General features: G+C 38.7%; 1 protein-coding gene across 4 annotated transcripts in view; it reads right to left on the bottom strand.

Moving 5' to 3' along the window:
* Nucleotides 1-15120, bottom strand: part of LOC108938302 (RNA-binding Raly-like protein) — a 148017-nt gene extending 132897 nt beyond the window's left edge. For all 4 annotated transcript variants that reach the window (XM_018758775.2, XM_018758777.2, XM_018758776.2 and 1 more), the window contains exon 1: nucleotides 15024-15120. The gene's annotated coding sequence lies outside the window, so the exon portion shown is untranslated. The remainder of the gene's footprint in view (nucleotides 1-15023) is intronic.
* Nucleotides 15121-17743: the final 2623 nt, after the last annotated feature.

Below are 17743 nucleotides of genomic sequence, written 5' to 3'. Positions count from 1 at the left end.
CTCATCAAATATGTTTCCCATTAGCAAGTTTTTTGGAGAGGCTACTATCAGTGTAATTTGTTGTGCCTGAGGCAGTTTGTTATGAATATTTTGCTGTTTACTGAATGTTTGCATATAGCAGATGGAATTTCAGTTTATGTTAGAATAGAAGACAGAAACACAATGGAAAAAATCACAGCTGAAGCTTATCAATGTACAAAGGCAGTACTCTGTGGTGTAATGTGTTAGAGTGGGAAAATTAGTTCTGTAGCACTTTGAATGGGGGATCATAGTTATCTTCACAACTTTGTGTCTTTTAGCATTCTTCCACACTAGAGAGAACATAATGCATAATTTCATATCAACACAAATGGAGATGGCACCACTATCAGCATCTTTAGGCTGCACACACACCTGTTTGTGTGTTTATCCTTTGGTACTAGTTACCAATCTGAGATGAGCTTATTCAGAATTGGCACAGGTGTTTTACCCTGGAACTAGTGCACTTACAGACCATGAAGAGAGAGCTGGAGACACCCACACACAGGGGTTGCTGACAGCATAGTGGTTAGAGCTGCTGCTTTAGATACAAATGTCATGAGTTTGAATCCCACCTCCAACTGTAGTAGCCTTAAGCAGTGTACTTACCCTTAACATTATCCAGTTCCACAAATTCTAGGTGACTTAACATTATAAGTTGCTTTGGGGAAAAGTATTAGATAAATGTCACGTGTCTTTATACCAGGGCAAGAATGACAAGGGAACATGCCATCAAGTCTAATTCAATTTAAACCTCTGCCTGAACAAGCAGCAAGGCACCGACATTACTAGGTGTGCAACTATGCTGGTGTACCAAGATGAGTACAGTACTTACCACAAATTCCTGAGGTCTGGACAAGTGAATGACCTTATTGAAAGTATCTGCACAACTTGAGAAGGGTGTAACTGTTTTACACAACTTACTTAATTCCAGTGGCTTTCCTGTCAAGAACATGTGTTTCAGGCCAAGGGGTGACTTGAAATTGCACATGGTCAAACGTCCATGTGTGTTTGTGTGTGTTACATTACTCTGATGTATAATGGTTATTCAGTGGAGACTATCTATTGTAAGACACCTTGGTTAAAGATTCCGGCTAAACATTTGTTAATAACCACTTTAAGTCACTTTTGACAAAATCATCTGCCAAATAAATAAATGTAAATATTAATATCTGGGGGCGCGGTGGCGCAGTGGGTTGGACCGCAGTCCTGCTCTCCGGTGGGTCTGGGGTTCGAGTCCCGCTTGGGGTGCCTTGCGACGGACTGGCGTCCCGTCCCGGGTGTGTCCCCTGCCCCTCTGGCCTTACGCCCTGTGTTACCGGGTAGGCTCCGGTTCCCTGCGACCCCGTATGGGACAAGCGGTTCTGAAAATGTGTGTGTGTGTGTGTGTGTATTAATATCTGGCAACATTCAGCTGCTGAGACTTGTGAAATCTAAATTCCGTCTCCTTAAATGCAAAGAAATGGTTTGTAAAACAATGTAGAGGTACTAAATAAAGCTCCTTTACCATTAAAATTCTTCTAACAGATATATCTTGGGGACTGACTGTATAGGAAACCCGATATAGACCTCTACTGTTTTGCTCAGTTGACATGCTTCCACCTAATCTGAGACAATAACACATAACAAGGGCTTGGGAAGACCTCATTAGTGAAGCAATTAAATCAACAGAAATGCTTCTCAGCCTAGAAGTAGATGTAGAAATGTTCTGAGGAAAATAAATCTGATTGCCTAAATATAAGGCTTAGGACACAGTGGCTGCAATCACATACATGCTTAAACAGCCAAACAGAAAGTTTAAGAAGCACCAAATATGATCTCATGCTTTAACCACGAAGAGTGTCCTTTACGTAAAAATACAAGCTGCTTTAAACTGCACAAGCACACCTCTGTGGCTAGTACTGAAGTTTTGTTATGGACATGCCCAATATAAAGCACTCAAGTATTTTTTAAATTGGTTAAAGATAACATTCTGCCATCAAAAGCTGAATCTTATATCAGTAAAGAATATGATTATAAGCAAAAAATTTAGCTATGAAACAAAAAATGACACATTTACTTACTTTTCTAGCACTACCATATATATAAGCCTGCAAGATCACATGCTCTTCCTAAGATGTCAAACTGATTAAGATTTCAAAAATTAATTTGGACTGTAAGAAAAAGGTTAATTAAATATCTGACCCAACAATGACATGTTTCACCTTTCTAAATCCCTCTAGATATAAACTTCAAAGAAACTGATGATATAAAATGAGGATCCTCTCATCTTTAAGTTCCATCCGTATCTTTTTAGAGTATTCTTAAGGCCAATAAGTTGCACATTTGCTGACTTAATGCCACTTCTCACTTCTTACTAAATCCAGCAAACAAAGTTGGCTATGGTTGTGGAGGTCACGGTACTCTGCAGTAGTAGGAATTATCTTTGCTTTGAAGCTACCTGATTTTGGATTGCAGACCAAAGTAGAACCTGAGCCCTGGCACACTAGTGACTGGCAAATCAGTAGGAAAGCTGTTTATGTAGGGAAGATATACAGAGAGAGAGAAAGAGATGGCTCATGTGTAAGCGAGGGGAGAAGAATGTAAAAGAAAGACAAGGAGAGAGTTAGAGTGTCTAAGTGTCTAATCCTATGAATGGCTGTCATGGGATTTGCATGTTTCACACTCCTAGCACAGACTTATTTGAGGAGCATGGCTTCACTGTTTATACTGTATAAACATTGCTTACGACACCCTGGTACCACTCTTGTACCACAGCACTCTCCACTGTGGACTACTGTCTGTCTTCTGCATTCTAGACTCGTTTGTCCACCTCGCCCATCCTGTGAATCCCAAGATGCTTCCTCCAAAGGCTAACCAAGCTGCAAAAAGTGTTTGCTTATGTGGAAATAAATAGTGTTATTACACTGGCGTCTGTTCGTGCCTCACCCATCTGCAACAGCAGCTGGTGAACCTGTTGTAAAAAAAATCAAAATGAGGGGGTTAAAAATAATTTCCAGCCTGCTAACTGTCTACTTAGTTTCTCCACAACTGTGCAGGGTTTGGGGAAAAAAAATGATTTGGTGATAATACTGCAGGTGTTGCTGACAAAATGCAAACAGTTAATATATTCTGCACAAAGTGGCGGAGGGGACCTCTGTTGGATGGAAGGTGAGAGAACACTTTTCTCTGCATCTCAGATATAAAATTTGAATTGACTGTCACAGGTCAGAAGCAGGACACCTGACATGCATACAAGATGCATAAAGAGTACTGTAGCCTAATATTTTGATAGGTAGATTCTGGATACGAATCCATTGCTGAATTGCATGCGTTGTTTACAGTAGCGAGTGATGTTTTCATGAACAGAAATGGGCAGGATACTTTTCCTTATGATTGCCAACAACAGAAGTGTTGTTTATTTTCCATCTCCAAGCATCCTTCCAATGAATATTTACTAGTTTGTTAATGCAATCATATAGATACAGATTTTGACAATATGGAGCCATTTGAAGACAGAGAGCCAGTCTGCAATGGTGAGCCCATTAGATGTCAGCAAAACAAGACAATGTAACTGAAATGGGTTTGACATTTGTACGTTTAGAAGACACAGCAAAGAGGAATGTCCCATGATTCATTTAAAATATTCAAAAGCATTCTTTTGCAGAGGGAAAACAGTAACCATTTGGTTAGGGTGCTAAGCTCTGGAGGACCTAAAAACCCATCTCCTGTCCAAACTAATACGGGAAGGCTGTCTCCAGGATGCTGTTTGTAATCTGTGCCATTCACTCCAGTTGTCACCTTTCTTCCTTGTTTTGACCAGTGGTGATGGTAAAATTATCCCTCTTTCTCACACAATTTCTCACTTTGTTCTACTTTCTTTTCTAGGAGCACTGTTCCAGCAAACTGAATCAGCACAATGGTGATAAAAATTCAGTTTAGGTACAGCTCTATTGCACCCTATAAAAGGCTAAATTTGAGTCACTAAGAAACAGACACCTCCCAATGATACACAGCCCAGAAACTTCCCACAATATTCTACTTTTTTTCTCCACAATAAACAAATTCCATTACACCTTCCAATGATGTATAAAATAGAGGTTTTGGGAATTTATCTGTCTGCTATCTATTTTATTTTCATGCACATTTGTTTTATAGTATTTCAGAATGCCTGTGTATGCACTTGCCCACACAATGCATTAACATGGGTTACACATGGTGGAGTTCCCAGATTTCCATAAAGGAAATTTGCAATGGCTTCCAAGCTCCTTCAACCTGTCACTCATGCTTGTACACAGTGATCAGTGGTATGGAAGTTAACCTGGAGTCCAGTGCCCAGGTGAAGCTGAAATAAGATCCCTGGCAATCTGACTGAATTATGCTGACTTTGTCTGGGGGCAGCACTTAAGGCACCATCAACACTGTATAATAAAGCTGTGAGGGGAGCTGAACTTGCAGCATGAACCCTTTAAATACAATACAGGAATAATCTATGTTACCTGTCTGCTTTTGAGAAAATGGCCATTGATATCTAACCTGGTGGGTATCACATTCCAGCCATTTCAGGATATTTGGTCATACATCAGGTGGACCCAAGTGGAGCAATACCAAGCCAAATCATAACAACGATACCTCTGGTCAAAACTAAGCTCAGGGTGTAACCCTTCCATTCAGTGTCTCTTCTGTCTAGTCAGTAAGTATCTGTAGTCAGTTTTGCCTGTCCTGGAGAAACAAAATATGATTTGTAGTACCTTCAAAAGCTTACTATAAAACCAAGGCTGTGGTAATGTAAACATATGTAACTATAACCGTGGTAATGTAAGCTTCTGCACTTCTGAATTTGACCACTGCCATCAGCTGGATTTCAGGTCAGTTACATTTTCTGCCTTCAGTAATGACAATTATTTGAAGTTTTTAAAAACACAGTTTTGAAAGTTTTATGATGTATTATGATATGCATATTGGGCTGATCATGGCATAAACCTGCACCAACAATCAGCGATCTGGCTGGCAGGCATCAGGATGAAAAAATAACTGTTGGTTTTAATATTTGTATTGTTACTGGATTTTTACTTTTTGTTGACCAACATTAGCAGTGTGCTTGGCAGATCACTGAGTGTACAATGTCACTTATACTCCCAGACATAAGGCATTACATTTACAGTCCAGAATGACTTCAAAGAGTGGTAAATATAACATGCAGGACCTGAAGGCATAAAGTCATTGCTTTAATGAGTCCTTGACCATCACAAGACTTTAAAATTAACTTGTATTTGACTGTTATGAATGAAAGTCACTTTTAGTTTCAAATAGGTGTATGTTTAGACTTATCATTAAGTAACTATGATATGCTAATCCTGATGAGGCAGTGTGTGCACAAGTGGCCATATTTTATGAAGACAAGTCTTGCTTATAAAATATATCTAGCTAGTGTTAATTTTCATAGAATATTAAACCTAAATGAAGAAGTGGTCATCAAATCAAGTTGTAAAATGGACATGGAAAAGACTAAATATGCTTAGAACAAATGGTGATAAATGCATGAAAGTAGGGGGACATACTGGTTTAAGATTACTTTAGCATTAGGTACTCCAGATGTGTTCTTGTGAAAAAGATTAAATATCTCACTCACTTGTCCCATAGAGAGTTGTATGGAGCCAGAGCCTAACCCAGCAACACAGGGCATAGGGCTGGATGGGGAGGGGACACACCCAGGATGGGACACCACTCTGTTGCAAGGCACCCCAAGGAGGACTTGAACCCCAGACCCACTGGAGAGCAGGACCCAGTGCAACCCCCTGAGCCACTGCACCCCCGCATGAAATATCAATGCCATTAAATTCATTTCTTTTGGATATGGAAAAGTTAGTCTATAAAATCAAAATCTGGCCCTATTTCTATTATGCATTTGAAGACCATAGGATCAGGTCTCTATTTTTATTTAGCTGAGAAACAAAGGAAAAGGCAAAAATAATGAATAGTTATAAATAAAACTTTGCAATTACCTTAATTTAGAAGTAAATTTTTGCATCTAAATAAATACTTCTAGCTATGATTCTGTAGTAATATTAGGAAGTCATTTTTTCTAAAGAAAGAAAATGTCAGTTTTTTAAAAGATGAAATAAAAGTTCTGATGAGTTCACTTTTAAATTATGATGAGTAAAACATTCATTAATAAAGCACAGATATTCATATATAAAGCAAAAATACTTAGGGTACTGCTGTTTCTGTGCAGTGCCATGTATTTTTAATATAGAAACTGAGACATCAGAAGTCCACCTGAAAGCAGTTTTAATATTGCAATTTATAATTTATGATGATTTGTTCTGAAATAAATTGCCTGTGTTTAAGTTCTTTTTTTACCAATTTAATAAGCTGAAGTATTACTAAATCAAGAGTATCTGATCAGCAGAAGCTTTCTGAGACCTTTAAACATGCCAAATTTGTTACTCAAACTGGACAGTCAGTACACTTTGTTAATTGTTTTGTTAGTAATGAATGAAACAGTTAACTGACTCACAAACCATTCTAATGAAGATGTAGGAAGTTATGAACACTTCATTAAAATATTAGAAAGTTCATTAGAAATCAAAAGAATGAAAAGCATGCAAAATAGTGAATTCCATTTTGGAAGAGCAGTGCACACTGGGCACTCTCAATGAGGACTTTTCACTTTTCCACTGCAAGACAGCCCTAAAAATAGTCTCACATTTTCCACCCAATTTCAAATGCAAATTGATAGGTTAACACCAGTGTATTGCCGTTTGGAAAAGGGTTTGATTAATTTTAAAATGTGAAACCATTAAAAAAATCCTGCAAACAGCCATGAGCACCTGTGTTTGAAGAATCACAATTCTTTATTCAGTTGGGTAAAATGTGGATAGCAAAACTGTAAGCTCATCTGACACTAGTAAACAAAAAATGAGTCTCAAAAGAAAGTGCCACTGTGTATCTGTGTCCTTTGATCACACACACAGAGCTAACTGGAGCTATGAACTTATTCCTTGTTCTTTATGACTTCAGACAACTCCTTGACTGGAGCTGGGGAAAGCTGCTTAATTACTCTGTTTCACCATGCTTGACCATATACACCTTTCACATGTGCTTCAGACTGCTCATTTCCTTGGGAAATGTAGAGTGAAACATAAACTTCTTGGAGGAAATGGTGCTGTGCTTGGCCTGAGCTACTATGGAACATTAATATTCAGCACAATCACTAAACTGAGCCAGGAGAATTCAGTAAATGTGTGCACTTCGAATGACTCTACAGAAACATAAAGTGGACTTGAGTAGAGGAATGGAGGAGATTCCCAGCCTCATGGGATGGCAAGTTAAGCATCGAATGCAGGATATTCATATCTAAGGCAGGCATCAGCTGCTCCATGTTTCTTGCTCTCATATGCGCTCTCCCCATACTTCACTATGTCTCTCTACAAATTAGTTTGTTTATCCATTTGTTTGCTTCTTTATCCATTTGTTTGCTTCTTTATTCATTTGTTTTAACAAACAAGCTGTTACACCCTATAAAAGTGACAGAAATGGACAGCAAGGATATATAACCAATACAACTTTCCTGGAAACTGTGTTTCAGAGGTGCCACACTTGGTGGCTTTTGCTCTATAAGTGCTGAAATTTCATACACAGCAGATACAGGCCAAACCCACCCTGCCACCATGCCCCCCATCCTAAATACATTTGTAAAATCAGTAAAATCAGTTTAACAGCACTTTTCCAGGAAGTGAGAGAAATGCTTCTACAGAAGTTCTGAGATTTTCCTAAATCAGGTCTGGTGATAATATCTACATTTACTTTCATTCACTTAGCTGTCACTCTTCTCTGAAAGTGATGTGCAATTATTAACTAATATTTAGTTGAATATTAGTTCTCAGTGATTATCTCTCAGCTGCTCAGTCACTCAGTGAGACCTGAGGACAGCAACCAGGGAACCAAGAGGCACTGATCTCAATGCCTACACTACAATGTCTTCAGATTTTGGCAATGAAAACTACAAATAAAAATACAACTGCAGTACAAAAGAGAAGTGCTAGAACACTATTTAGAAACTATTTTTTTCATCAAGAATTTGGTTGATAAATTTAATTTGAAAAAGATTTGCCATGTCTTCCCAGCTCTTGTGTAGCAATTCCGAGACATGCGGGACACTTGGTTAATTTGCTTTTACCCCTTTCTCCAGTTTGCCCAATGCAGATGTTGCCCAAGTACACTCAAACTTTTGACTAATAGAGTACATACACTATACTTAACCAGTTTCAAACATATAGCTGAAAACTCTGTCATATAGGATACACTAATACTACAACACTTCATGTGTAGGAGAGTAGGAGAGGTAAATGTTAAAGACATAAATAAACAACAAATATGTACTGTAAGTTAATATATTAACACTCATAATGAAAATGAAAGTGCTAAGAATAAAAAGACAACACTAACAAGCAAAAGTACTACTCTGCAACTGTGCACTAAAAGGGTTAATTAAGTAGAAACCCATAAATTACATTGGGCAGCTGTCCACGGTTCTGAAATGACCAAGTGCACATAAAATGCACATGGTTGCAAGACCTGTGAATGAGCATGGATGAACTGCAAGCTTAATGTTATGCCACACATGGCAATTACTTCTATTTCATTTATTATTTGCTTGGTAAAGCTGGGTTTCAAAATTTACATGATTGTTGCTGTTGGGTGCCGTTGAGTCAATGACAATTCATGTCGACTTTATGGATAGTTGTCCTGAAAAGCGTCCGGTCTTATTTTCTGAAACTAAAAAATTGTTGTTGACACATAAAAAGACACATACATACATACATATACATAAATAAATAATAGAAAACAGTGCACATTTTATATTAAACTGTAATATAAAAAGCCAAACAGAGTGCATGTGGTAACTCATGCCTCAATTCATGACTCAAATCATTCCAATGCTTTATAATAGTTGATATTACGGAGGACATGCACCCAGCTTCCCCTTCTTGATTACTGGGTTTGATACATGCTAGCTTAAAATCCAATATATTACAATATGTAGCTCAATTAAGATACATGCTGCTGCTTATACAAAATTTATTTGCCAAGTTTCTCTTGGGCAGTTCTCACAAATATACATTCAACAAATTGAAAGAGAGATGGCATAATATATATCCAAAGAAAAATGTAGAATAAAATGAGCTTCACATGATACAGTGATTTACAATACATCACATTTAGTCATACAGATTTGCTTTTGCTTCCAGTTAATTTTTGCCATTTCCAAAATGAATGGAACTTGCTTTGTATTCCATTCCCCCGCAATGTTTGTTGAACATGTGTCTACAATAAAGGGAGTTACACATAGTTTATATGTGTAAGTTTTGCTTTTCTTTTTTTCTCAGATATGAAATGTGCTTTAAGAATTGTGTGTTTAAATATACAGTAAGCACTCTGTTGGTGAAACACACTTTTGTTTACTCCAAGCTGTATGTACCTCTGAGCTCTATGTCAATACTCTAAATCTGTAAGTATACATATCTCTGAGAGTGTGACAGATACAAAATATGTGTGATTTTGTGTATATTCAAACATCTGCAAGAACAAATGCACAGATAAAACCTGTCAAGGCCACTTCTGGGCCTGTGTCCATGGGAGCCAGTGATGGGAGTCTGAAGCGAAGTGATACCAAACACATGCTACAGGGCTGTCCATAGTGACCTATGGGCACTGAGCAAGGCCATGAAAACAGGGCACAGCACATAGCATCTCTCACTCTATCTCTTTGAAATGGAAATTTTGAACAATTTTTCACTGACAAAGGATAATGAACGCAATTGGGATGACATGAGATACTATTTCTACCTTGTATAAAGCCACATCTAATATAGTTATGGATTCAAGAGGGGTTAGTTTTTATATTTATAATTCAGTATTCCTTGTGCAGGGATTGATGAAGTGCCTAGCTACTCCTGACTGTGAGCCTGAGTAAATCATTGAGTGACACAAAATACATTCCACCTTAACATCGTTCTTCAGTGTTCCACAAATAGGCATGCACACCGGGTTTTAAGTAGTTAACACTTTTTGAGAATATCTATGAAACAGCCAAAATAACTCTTCTAGTTACTGACCAATAAGGTAAAACAGAAAAATATATGAATTCAGGAAAAGAATTGTAAAGATTATTTTTCACTCTCATTCGTATGTCACACATAACAAAATTCCATTATGCAATAGCATAATACAGTATTCTGAGCAAAATTAGATTAACACACTGTGTCATTAAATTACTTAATTTAAGTAGTAAATTATAATTACAATAGTTCAACATAATTGAGATTTTCACCGCCTGGGTTTTTAAATGTGGGTGTAATTGTTGAAATTACCATTACTAAATGACATATCTCACATTTCCTAAATTAAGAGCTCAGAAAAAGATGCTCTAGATACAAGTAAATGCATTATTCTAATTGAGTGTGTCATGGCAAAGGTAAGATGTTTATCTGAAGGAACAGGAGGGGTTACACCCTCGGGAAGGCAATACAAAGAGAGTGTACTCTATTTCCTGAGCGCTTATTCAAATATGAGAGCAGAGAGAAAGGAAATCTGATAAAGCCAAGAAGGACTGTGCTGTGCTGTAAAATAGGTTTATTACAATGGTGAAAGAGATGACAAAGGTAAAACTGTTAAACCAAATGCAGCAAACACTTGAAAATGAAACGAACACAAATCCTTTTTGTTTTCAAGAATGATGGCTGGCCTGGTATACAGGTGTTATACAGAAGTTTAATACAGATGATAACACAGAAATGTGATTGAAAATGATTGGGAGAAGATGTGATAATAAACTAATCCCTTACAAAAAACTCTTGTAAATACAGTACTGTGCCAAAGTTTTAGGCACTTGGGGGAAAAAGCTGTAAAGTGAGAATGATTCCAAAAATAATGCTCTTAATTAAAAAACTTCCTACAAACGCCAGTAACCATCCATTGTCAACAACCGCTTGTTCCGAGGATGACCACCTTGTGTCTTGTTGCTATACTCACTCTTGCTACGGTGTAAGTTCTACAAGTTAAACTGCCACATCTTACAAAACCTCACATTTTCAGTATGGTTGTCCCTCGCCCGTGCGGTGGCGCAGTGGGTTGGACCACAGTCCTGCTGTCCGGTGGGTCTGGGGTTCAAGTCCCGCTTGGGGTACCTTGCGACGGACTGGCGTCCCGTCCTGGGTGTGTCCCCTCTCCCTCCGGCCTTACGCCCTGTGTTGCCGGGTAGGCTCCGGTTCCCCGTGACCCCGTATGGGACAAGCGGTTCTGAAAATGTGTGTGTGTCCCTTGCCCAATTTTATTGCCTTTATAGAGCTGTTTCTGCTTCAGCTGATCGGTTTGCCATACAAAGACCTCGAGTTCTCTGTTTGGAAAGTGGTTTATTACTATTTTACTTTCTTTCTTTAACAACATACAAAACTCATACTGTAATACTATAACTTTTTGCAAAAGGAATGCTTGGAAATCTAAAATATGCTCTTTCCCATTGACACTAATGCAGAAGACATTAAATAACCATCTAAAACAAATATTTTTGTGAAACTAGTGCCTATGACTCATGCAAAGTACTGTACATACTGGCCTTCTGAAATAAAATTAAAATATGGTTTTCTACCCAAGTAAAAAAGAAGGCAATGAGATGTTCACTGTTTAGATTGCACCAGTGCAGCATGTGATCTGTCTTTAAGTGTTAGTTTGAAGTGCCATCCTGGGTGTGTCCTCTCTCCCTCCAGCCTTACGCCCTGTGTTGCCAGGTTAGGCTCCAGTTCGCGCAACCCATCTTGGTACAAGGGGCTTCGGCCTGTGTGTGTGTGTGTGTGTGTGTGTGTGTGTGTGTGTGTGTATGTGTGTGTTAGTTTGAAATGAACTAACAGAATATAAAAAATATTATTACATACATACAGACAAAAATCTAAATACATTTACATATTTAGCAGATGCTTTTCTCCAAAGCGACTTCCAATTAACTCCATGTAGTGTCATCAGCAATTACCTTATTCACCAAGGTGACTTACAATGCTAAAGACACTACTTACAAAGAGCCAGTCATCCATGCATCAGTGGAACACACTCTCTCTGTCACTCACACAATATGGATGAACCTGAAGAGCATGTCTTTGGACTGTGGGAGGAAATTCATGCAGACACAGGGAGAACATGCAAACTCCACACAGACCAAGCAGAGATCAAACCCATGTCCTCTCACACCACCCAGGTGCTGTGAGACAGCAGTGCTACTCATTGTGCCACCGTGCCACCCGTAAACGAATATATAAATAAATATAAATAAACTGAATGTCAAATACTTTCTGAATGAGAATTACACCACTATTTTATACCAAGTCTACTTGAAAAAGAGGGTAGATTGTAGGTTAGCGGTCACAGCTGCTGTTGCTGCTTTTGGATTCAGAGGTTGCATGTTTAAATACCACCTCAACTGCACTATCACTGAGTGAAGTACTTACGCTGAACAACTTGAGTAAAAACAAGTCATCTGTGTAAATGAGTAAGCAAATGCAGTTAGCTTAAACTGTAAATTGCTTTGGAGAGAAGTCTAAATGTAGATGGAATATCACAGTAAAAAATAACTTTATGATATTATATCATTAAATTGACCAGCAAGAGATGTAAGAAATATTTCAAAAAGCCACACCTGCTGAAAAACTTGGAAGTCATCACAGAAGTGAAGCCTGTGTTGCATGTCCAAAGACCATCAGTGACACATCATAAGCAAATCTGGAAGGTGCATCACTCTTCTGTAAACATTCTGCCGTAATCCAAGTGGTTGTGTGAGCGTATCACTTGCTCAGACACAGTTACCCCCAACAACCATGTTGGATTAGAGGGTCTCAAGCAGTTTAGTGGGCGGTCGCTTTATCAGACAGGACAGTGGCAGAAATCCAAGACAGAGAGCAGCATGCTTGAAAAATTGTTCAGTCTCTATGGAACGCATTACCCCAAAGGGACATTACAGTACTGGTACTGCACTCTGGTGAGAGACTGCAAAATTGTAAACTATGAATTTTTAAGGTTAATTAATCAATGCAGACATTTTATGAGTTTAACAGATACAATACTAGAGGACAAGTGTTCATTTAACTTAAGCCCCTTAAAGCTAGACTTAAGGTTTCCTTCTCTGTGTAACTGCTATTGATGAGGGAAGATCCATCAGAAGAAGTCAATAGAGATGCTCAAAAGCAACACTGATTTCCTTAAAGTCTGTAAATACTTTATAACACTTTAATGTGTTTTTGTTCCAAGCTATTAAAGCTTCTGCAGAAGAGAAGACAACTGATCGGTCGCCCTCAGACACCGATTTCTTGTGTGCTGCAGCAGAGAAATGTTGTAGCCGCGTTTAACATCGACACAAGCGGGACTTAACTTTGGTTTTAACGTGTATTTATTAGTAATTTATAAGAGGTGAGTTGTTTTGCAAAAATCCCAGCTGGTTTTGCGCACGAACACGGTTGATGTTTAAGGAGGTGACGACAAGTTCCACCCGCTGGACCCACTCTCTGACAGCGTAAACAACACCTCGTGCGCACTTTCCTCAGCAGCTCGGGACGCGGTGAGAAACGGTGCTTAAAAGAACACCCCATCACTGAAAGATTAACGATCGGAAATGACAATAATGAATAACCGCAGTGATATGGACAAACGAAAAATTACCCTAACTTATCCTGCCAAAGTCATTGGCATTGATAAATGATTGCATCGGTATCAATATAATCATAAAAATACAAAATCATTAGCAATACCCCAGTCATAACAATAGATACACGACTGTAACAGTAAAGATTATCATACAGTGTCGACACATGATTAACAGTACCGATCATAACCACCGATAAACGATCACAATAACGATTATCATATCACAAACTACCGACAAATGATCCTAATAGTACTGATAATCATACGCAATATCGATATGATTATTAAACAACCGGGTAATGAACAGCTACAGGAGAATGATTCTGATAGTACTCTTAACATTATGGCAGTACCAGTAATAATAAATTATATAACTAAACGACACCAACAACATTTTTCTTCATTCAAAGCAAATAACAACAGCCGGTGCTGCGGTGGACCAAAGACTCATTAACTCTCGGTAAAGACAACACAGCCATCGATATGTTTTACACGTCCACGTGTCCAGTGACACAAAGGGAGGATCTCGGGAGTCTCAGTCGGGCTGTAAGACTTACGCAAATGCAGCTCAACTTGCCTGGGCACGTTCAGCACAAACACAGTAGTGAGTAAATACACAGTTTGTTTGCTTTAGAAATCCTCAGTAAAAAGCCAGACCACTGGAGATTCCAACCGTGGATCTGTCCCACAAAAGATGGAAGAAGCCGCTGAACACAGACACAGATTTTACTGCACAAGGCGTGTGTTTGTTTGTGTCTATGTCCGCGCGCATGGCTATCTGTACATTCCGTGCAATGCGTACGGCACCGCTCCGGAAACAAGTCTAAACACATGTCACTCTGAAACATACACAAAATAAGAAGATAATTAAAATAAAAAAGAAATAAATTAATAACGTTATCATCATCAACAATCAAGGCAGCAAGGAAAGTTTCAGGTTAAATAAAATGCTACCAGGTTTAAAAATCGAATCGCTTAAAAAAGACATAAACACATGATGAGGAGCTGCTCGCCGCTCGCAAAATCCCAAAATTGACATCGCAAGAGATACATACAGTCACCGAGATGGAGAGAAACGTGCAGGAAAATCACACAGGCTGAAATACATAAATGTATATATACATGTCTAAACGGGTCACGCTCGATGAAAAACCAGTTGCTTATACAAGAGCAAATTCACGTGAGCACATGATCCAGATTGCTTAACTAAAGGCTGGAGAAACGAAAAAAAAAAAAAAAAAACGATAAAAATTCCTCTCTCATCCCGAACACCAGCCAAATGAGTAAAAAATAATAAAATAAAATGACAAAAAAGCCACTGAAATTGTACTCACCGACCGGGAGTAAAATGTTGTAATAAAAAAGAGAATGGCAATAAAATACAGTATGGCGGTGCGAAGTGAATGGAAGCGCTTTTTCCTTGCTCGAGCACTGGCACGGGTGCATCACGTGACTCGGGTCCGACGCGGCCTTCTGTGCCGACCGTGAGCGGGGTGCGCGCTAAATACCCACGCAAATAAACCGCATCCTTTCGGGTTTAAATACGAGATGAGATTCCTGTCACGAACAGTGTGACGTTTCTAAGCTTTAAGTTTCTTCATCTGTTGTTGTTGACTTTCATTACTGAGAAATTGTCACAATAACAAAACCAAAAATACCTTAGGAGGTAGTTGAACATAGTTTTGGTAATAGCTATTAAAAGTCTGAAGTATTGGAAAAGGGTGAAGAACATCAGAGATACTGTTAAAATAAAAGTGCACCTGCTCCCTTGTGTCCTGAACTTCCAGGATATGCTCTGGACCACTACATCTCTAATATGGATGAGTAATGACAGTCAGGGATTGACTGGGAGTAAAAAACGGCCCTGGATTTTCCCCCAAATAGGCCCCACCACAACTACAAACAGCCGCTACTATCTCACAATATTACAGCAGTCGATGTATCGCATTTATGGCAAATAACATCACAAAACCCATGGTGATTGAAATAAATTTATTATTGTATGAACTAAAATACTTGAAATCTACATAAAAAGAGCAGAACGCAAAAATGTATAATATGACATATAATGATAAGCATAAACCTAGAATCTAGAAACCTGAAACAACAGAACTATTCTATAATTTGAGTATTCATATGTCTGTGTGTGTGTTTGTGTGTATATGTCACTGACACTATGCTTTTCGCTCCTGCAACTACCTTCACCCTGAATAAGCAAATGAATACAGAAAGGTTGATTTCAGATAAGTCTCAGTATAACATCTGTCACTTAATATTAAACCAATCCTAAATTACTTTTAGATTACTTATGTATTCTTATATATTCTTATAACACTTTGAATGTTATGGAAAGCAAACACATTGTTTCAGGTTTATTTTCAAACAGAATGCTTGTCTGCGTGATGTTATCTCAATCTTGGGGAGAATTATAGCCAATGTTTTGCTATAATTTCAGCTGTAGATAACGTGAGAACACCTGATTGTGCAAACTGACACATAGCACCGTTGGAACTGTTAAATTCTGTTTGTTTTGATGTGAGTTCATGACCAGTTCGTGGGCAATTTAAAATGGGATGAATGGGTGTAAATTTGGATATTGGCTGGGTTAGCCTACATGCCACGATCAAAATAATATCGTTTTGACGTCTACTGTTGCCACGCAACGACAAAAGTCATGCTGCAGCCAAGCTGAGTGAGAGTGATCATGTGTGCACAAATTATTTGCAAACTCGCTCATTCTCATGTTACATGTTAATCAGAGCAATCACCATAGGCTACTTCATTTACTCTATTTTCTAACTCAGTAGCAATGTAACCCGTTGTAGAATCGCTGCTGTCTCGTTATGAATGAATGGAATATTCAAGTCAGACAATGTGGAGTGATAAATAGCAGTGAACGTTCGGACTAGGGATGTCCTGGGATTTTACTATAGTGCTGTTCATAGGCTACATGCTCTATAGTGAGAGAGGCGGGCAAAGGTAACCTGATGTAACTGTCCTGACAGGCGACTCACCAGAACCATTGGCTCAGGAGCAACTGCTGCTGTCTCTCCCTCATCAGGCTCAAGATTAGGGCTACTGCTGCCTGCAGTTGCACTGCTGCTGGCAACACTATTGCCAAACATCTCTGTTATTTTTCTGTATTTTGTAGCGTCGGTCTCTAAGGACTTCGCTTTTTTTTCTTTTAGCTTCTCCCAACCGCCTTTATCTTCATGTTTTTTGCTTGCCATCATGAGCCCAGTCTCCTTTGCATCAGTTTCGGTTTATTATAAGCAAAAAAAGATTGCATTAGCGCCCCCTTTTGTCGGCTGTCAACGTCACTTAATCTGACCCTTTTTCTTTGATGATGAACCAGCCAGGCCGACGGCTGTCGGACGGACGGCCGTTCTGGACTTCTCCAGAAAGTCCAGATGGCCAGTCCGCCCCTAATGACAGTGGATGAGTGATCATTTGCTCAACCAAAAATAATACACCCTTCAACAGCTTTACATTAGAAAGTTCTTTAACTCTTTTTTAGCATCTCAGCTGACCTTATTGTTATGGTTCTACCTAGACTGTGTGACAAGACCCTTCTGGCATCTGTGGATATATTCAGATCACTTTGCTGACTGCTTCTTGCTCAAGAAATAAAATTGACATGTCTTGTATGACTCGTGTTCACCACCCTACACCAATATAAGTCAATAAAGAGTTGATGCAATGTGGAGAGACTGATGCTATAAATGTAAATATTATTATTCTTATTATTATTATTTTTAATAGAGTGCTCTTCTCACGCAGTGACACAGAGCGCTTTAATACAGGCATACAGCAAGAAAAATTGATACAAACAAAGAAGACAGTCAACTAATGGCTACCATAATGAAGAACTTATTATAGAGCTGTAAGTATACCTACTGGCCACCGGGGAAAGGAACAAAAACTCCCAACCGAAGGTTGAGGGAGAAAAAAACCTCTGGGGGTCCATGAGCCAGTGGTTGCCCACCTCTCCTGGGCATTCTAGAAACTAACAATTTGTAAGCCAGTGTTTAACAAGTAATTATAATGTTGGTCA

This window comes from Scleropages formosus, chromosome 10 (genome assembly GCF_900964775.1).
Source record: "Scleropages formosus chromosome 10, fSclFor1.1, whole genome shotgun sequence".
Taxonomy (NCBI): Eukaryota; Metazoa; Chordata; class Actinopteri; order Osteoglossiformes; family Osteoglossidae; genus Scleropages; species Scleropages formosus.
The sequence above is the reverse complement of the archived record's forward strand: the minus strand, read 5'-3'. Positions and strand labels throughout refer to the sequence as shown.